Source organism: Populus euphratica, unplaced genomic scaffold (assembly GCF_000495115.2).
Source record: "Populus euphratica unplaced genomic scaffold, PopEup_1.0 scaffold4.1, whole genome shotgun sequence".
Taxonomy (NCBI): domain Eukaryota; kingdom Viridiplantae; phylum Streptophyta; class Magnoliopsida; order Malpighiales; family Salicaceae; genus Populus; species Populus euphratica.
In genome coordinates this window covers 34,366-40,612 of record NW_011499859.1, presented here as the reverse complement: position 1 = coordinate 40,612, position 6,247 = coordinate 34,366, and the positions used below count along the sequence as shown (strand labels likewise).

Here is a 6,247-nt window from a genome sequence, read left to right as displayed (position 1 = left end):
TGCATGGCGAATTCTGGTTGATATCTTGAGGATGTGGCCGTGGGGTTCCTAAATGAGTTATCTGCTTGTATAGTCTATAATGGCCTCTAGCTAACATTCGTTTTAATATAACTTATATAATTATGTAATCTATAAACTTAAAACTTATCCAAATTCATGTTTTGTTGTAATTATTTTTTTATCAAATAAAATAAAAATAAAATTTAAACTACTAATCACTTGGTTAAGTATTAAGTATTATCTATATCATGTTAAAAAAATAAGATTTAAACTATTAATCTCTTGATTAAATATTAAGTATTATCTATATCATGTTAAAAAATTACTTCAACTAAAAAATTTAAAATTTTAGGTGATGTCTGTACGCTTCTGGTGGTAATCTTCTCATACGTGAAGCCCATTTGACATGACTTTGCCATTATTGTAGATTGATTCTTTTTCTTGACATGATCATACACGATGCATGGTAGTTTTCATATATAGAGCCAGTATAGGACAGGAGGAGATATAGTATTTGTGTGGATGTCTTGTTGTTTTCCCTGGGTTCTTCTAAAACTTTACCGAAAGTTTAAAGTTGATAAATTAAATGCATGAATCCTTATACTTTTTGTAGTGTAGCATCAAGTTTGTTTGATTCCATTCAATGGGTGTTCAATGTGATTCCATGTTTTGACAGGAGCTGAATATCGTTCAGTTCTTTCTGATTTTCCTTTCCACCTTCTTCTTTTTATTTCCCCCCTGCATCTTTCTTTTCTGGAACCAAAACCAGCTGTCATAAGATCCCATGAAACTCGTAAAAATTATATAAAAAAAAATATTGAAATTCTAGAATGGCACCGTGGTTGTCAATTCAATGGATGGCAAGCGTAGCAAAAGAAAGACTGAAAATATATAAGGTTGATAGTGGAGATTCTTCAGCAACATAGACTGAAATGGAGCATTGAAAAAAACAAAAACGGTAGTAATTAGGTGGTAATTGTAGTTTAACCTCTCTTTTTTTGGTTATAATTAAGGGAAACCAAATTTTGGAGGCCTAATTGAAAAGGAAGTGAACGTTAATTATAATAAATGAAAACGAAAGGGAAAACAAAGTGAGGGCATGGCTTCGAGAGATCCGTGTTGCTGTTTTCGATCTTCTAGAGTGGTTTACTGGCTATCCGATTATTTAATAATCCATTAATCAAGCACTTACTTTCTTTCTCATTTTATTTTATTTTGTTTTAAATCCAACTCTCCTCTTCTTCTTTAGGTTCATTTCATTAATCTCGGCAAAAAAATTTATCGTCAGTTTTTTTGTGCTCAAGGTGTTCGACAAAATGCTCAGGGCTTACCTTGATGTACTAACAGGGCAATGAAGCACTCAAAAGATCCATTCGAGGCAGCGTATGTGGAGCAAGAAGAATCACCACCAGAATCCCCAATTGCCCTGGATGATTATGACACTCAAACTTCTAATGTTGCTGCTACTCCTGCTGATTCTCAGGGTGCTGTTGCTGTTTCTGTTGCTCAAGATGATGATGAACTTGGTGGAGGAGGCAGCGATTTTGTCCACCCCTCTGACAATCCATCTACTTCAAGGCCTGTGCTGGGCTCTGCAAGAAGGGAAAGAATAAACAAGATGAGGAGGAAGAGGAAGATAACATAGATGTTGAGCTTTGGAAGTTGGCTTCTACTGCTGATCCAGATAAAATGGCCAACATGCAGTAAGTAAAGCTTTTTAGATTCATAATTTATCCTCTGTCTTCTTTAATGTGTTTGAATGTGTATTATGGGTAGACTAGCTGAGAAATAAAGAATAGTGTTTAGGAATTTTATGTTGTATGTGTTGGTCGTAAATGAGTTATCTCTTAAGGCTTTGTTTGAAGGCACTCTTTTAATGGAGCTGATCTATTTCTAGCATGTTAGAGATAAGGAAATCGATCAAAAGCTTAGCAGGGGTGGCTTTTCTTTTTGCGCTTTCTGGGCAGGCTTGTTTCTGTTGACATTGTGATGGTATTGAAGAATTGAGAATAGGAGGAATGCAATAGTTAAGAGGCTAAGCAGCTGTGTTCGGAGTGCATTGCATGGTAGAAGAGGCATGTTTTGGCTGTTGATACGAGGAAGTAAATAGTCTGGTGCATAGGCTCAAGATGGTTTTGTTGAATGTTGAGTGTCTACAGTCTCTGTTTTTCTCAGCCATCAGTTCCAGCTAGACTCAGATTGCCTATAAATTTTAAATATTTTAGCTTCAGTCCTTGTGCATGCTTCTCGCAAAGAGTATCATCTACAAACAAAAGCCTCATCCTTTAGACCTTCAAGCTTTAAGTATTTTTATGATCCTCTTTGTAAGAAAGCTTGGAGTGTAAAGCTTGGGATTACAAAAGGCTCATTTTCGCATGACATGATAGCCAGTTGCAATAGTTGTCTCAGTTACTTTTCTAGATGCTTGTTCCCAGATGACATATGTTGGTTGTTAATTTCAGTTATTTCATCTTTTAATTATTCTATAGAGGAATTTGAGGTGGTTAAATGCTTTAGTTGAGATTTTTACAGCAACAATGATGCTTGATGCATTACTGAATTCAAACTCGATAATAATGCAGCTATAGAAGAATGCTAGTGGTTGATTTTGTGGGATCATTTTGTAAATTTTATTGGTTTTGTGGTAACAAGAATGTTGACTTCTTCAAAAAATAGAGAAGAAGAGAATGATTGATTTCACAAAAGAGAGATTTTTGTTTTCATGCGGTACTACTAGAAATGTTCTTATGTGTTCCTAGATTGGCCACGGGAGGAGCAAGATTGGATGGTCCCCCTTTAGGCATTATTCCCAGATTGCTAGCACACTAAATTTTGTATCTTAAGTTGCATGAGATAGTAATAAGGGTGGATGTCTTAGTTCAAATCCTGTGGTAATTGCATTAATTTGAAAGGTAGGTTATTGGCTTGTTGTGTTTCTATGGTAATTGCACCTATTTTAAATGTAGATATTCTAGTTCAAATCGCATCATTGTAAAATGAAGTTTAATAGAACGGAACAATAAGAGAAGTGAAACATCAATTGGACGTGATGTTCGTGAAACATCTGAAAAGCAAAATAGAATGTTTGATATAAAGCCTGCTAATTATTTATTCATGACAGTCAGCCAAATAAAATAAAAAAGGAATTTGGTGTTGCCGAGAGTCAGGCCAGTATCCAAATTTTTGATATGAAATATCAAAAGGTACCACTTTTTAAATTGGAAAAAAAAATTATCTTAAAGCCATTGGTTGTTTCCTTTCCTCAGGTTGTTAGGATGATATAAAATATCAAAAGGTACCACTTTTTAAATTGGAAAAAAAATATATCTTAAAGCCATTGGTTGTTTCCTTTCTCAGGTTGTTATTTCTTGAAAATAATGAATGATGGTAAAATATTAGGGATGCAATAAGAAATCGACTTTGTGTGGAGCTCTAGGAAACACAAAAGGAACTACTTCAAATGCATATTGCCACCTTATCGACCTCATTTAATAATTTAGAAAAAGAAGGCATTTCTTTGAACTATTGCCCTTTGTTTCTTTATTCGGGGCTATTTTAGCTCAGTTTACTGAAGAACATTTGAGTAGGTACGAATCATTCCGTATATCTGCACTGCAAAAGACTAATATGAAAAAGGTATGTTTTCCTATTGGTTGCATCCATCCCTCTTTTTCTCATACCTTTTCTTTTGTTTTATGCCTTTTCCTTGGAATTTATTTTTTTGATTTGGCACATGGTGATCTTTTCTTCTCACCTACCTCCTGTTGGATGATACATGCAAGATGAATATTGTCTCTGTCGTGGGGAAAAAGTTGCTAGAAGATCCTTTGGGCATACACCCTAGTTGCAGCATTTGTTAATTACATCCACTCAGCCTTCTTGAGAGGCATCATTCATGCCATTATTTTTTGCACAAGTTGATTCTGCTACATTTGTTAATTATTTCCACTCAGCCTTCTTGAGATGTATCATTCATTTCATTAATTTGTGCGCAAGTTGATTCTTTGTTATTTGATGTTAACCTGAAATCTTTACTTTTCTCTCATGGAGGGAATGCAGTTGTTGGTGAGCATCACTGGAAGCCAGAAAATTTATTTACCGATGACGACTGTGGTTTGTGGTATTGCAAAAATGTTTGTTGGTGAACTTGTTGAAACAGGTACGCATAGTCAATGTTTTCTCTAAATTTCTTCTGCAGAATAGAAATGCTTGTCACTCATTTCTATAAGAAAGGAAGAAAGTGGTGTTTCTATGGCCATGCTACAAGTAACGTGATGACTGGCCTGTGGCAAACACTTTGAAGTTAACTGCATGATGCTATGCTTGACTAGACTGGACTAAAGTTCGTATATAGGTACTTGAATAACTCTGCCTCGTTTGTGTTTCTTTTATATGGCTTACAGCTAGATTTGTAATGAAGGAGGGGAAGGAATCGGGGCCAACCAGGCCTTGCCACAATAGAGAAGCATGTAGAAGACTGAAGCTTGAAGGCAAAGTACCGAAGAGATCAGTTACCAAGGCTCTTTCAGTAGATGGAATCGAGGCGCATATTTGGTAGTTGCTTGCTCGAGGTTTCTGAAATCGAACTGTTTACACGTTACACATTACTTAATCTTGCATGCTAATCTTGTTTTTATGCATTTGTATGTAACCAACTGGTAGTTATATAAACCGGTTACAATGTGATGCATATTGATCAAGTAGCCTTAAGTTTATTGGTGGAAATAGTAGAGTTTGAAGAATTGTTAGTGTCATCTGCTACTCTGAAATCATGTGTCATCTACAGCTTTAAAATAAAAAACAAGTAGTCAAGGCAATTTTTAATAAGTTATTTTAAATTCTGAATTTAAAAAAAAATCAATATAGGATTCCTTGTCAATAGCAGCATAATGGAGTTTTTCAACCTGTCTAGGGGGAGAGTTTGATAGGGTCACAGCAGGCCTTTCAATAATTTAGCCAAGTTTATATTGAATGCTGAATAGTGTGATAATTGGAGTTTCACTTAATTACTCTAACTCGTGTACTTTTTTTTCCATTTAATAAGCTGTTGTTTTTCTATGTTTATTCAAAAAAAAAAATTACAATATCAAACATCAAACGGGATCTTATAATAAACTAGTTTCATGATCCGTGGGATGCTATGAGTCATATTTTTTATATAAAAAATTAAAAAAAATTATAATTTAAAAGTATTAGGTCTTTCTAAAAGTTATACCCAAAAGTCTTGAATTTGGTTACAACATCTAATCTAAAAGTAATATTTATAATATTAATAACAACATTAAACTTACATAATCTAAATTTAAATGGGTGTGACTCTAATACTAGATCTACGTGACTCTAATACTAGATCTAATAGCCTTAAATGTAGGTCTTGCTAAAGGTCGTGTCATAAAAGTATGATAATTAAATAGATTAATTAAAAAAAAATTAATGAAAAAAAAATTAATGAAAAAAATTTGAATTAATTGAGTTAACCTTTCACACCAGGTTAACCCGTCAAACCTGAAATTCGCATCATGAAAGTTTGATAACTAAATAGAAAAAAATTGACGGATTTACCTAGAATTAACTAGGTTAACCCATCAAACCAAGTTAACCCGTCAAGCCAGAATACGTGTCATGAAAGTCTGATAATTAAACAAAAAAATAAACATCAATAAACTAAACTAAACAAAAAAATTAATTAAAATTAAAAAAATTCGGGTTAACTTATCAAATCAGGTTAACCCATCAAACTCAGGATTTATATCATAAAAGTTTGATAACTAAATAAAAAAATTAACATTAACAAATTAAATTAAATAAAAAATTATTAAAAAACAAAAAAAAAAAGACAGTTAAGTAATATAATATAATTATTATTATTATTATTATAACAATAAACTAGTTTCATGTGAGTCATATTTTTTTATATAAAAAATTAAAAAAAAAATTATAATTTAAAAATATCAGGTCTTTCTAAAAGTTATATCTAAAAGTCTTGGATTTGACTGCAACATCTAATCTAAAAGTAATATTTATAATATTAATAATAAAATTAAACTTACATAATCTAAATTTAAATGGGTGTGACTCTAATACTAGATATATGTGACTCTAATACTAGATCTAATAGCCTTAAATGTAGGTCTTGCTACAAGGTCGTGTCATAAAAGTGTGATAATTAAATAGATTAATTAAAAATATAAAAAATATAAAAAAACTAATGAAAAAAAAAAATCTGAATTAATTGAGTTAACCTTTC

General features: G+C 32.5%; 1 pseudogene; it reads left to right on the top strand.

Annotated features, from left to right (window-relative positions):
* Positions 1-941: 941 nt before the first annotated feature.
* On the top strand, positions 942-4,769 carry LOC105124117 (transcription initiation factor TFIID subunit 11-like; annotated as a pseudogene).
* The last annotated feature ends 1,478 nt before the right edge of the window (positions 4,770-6,247 follow it).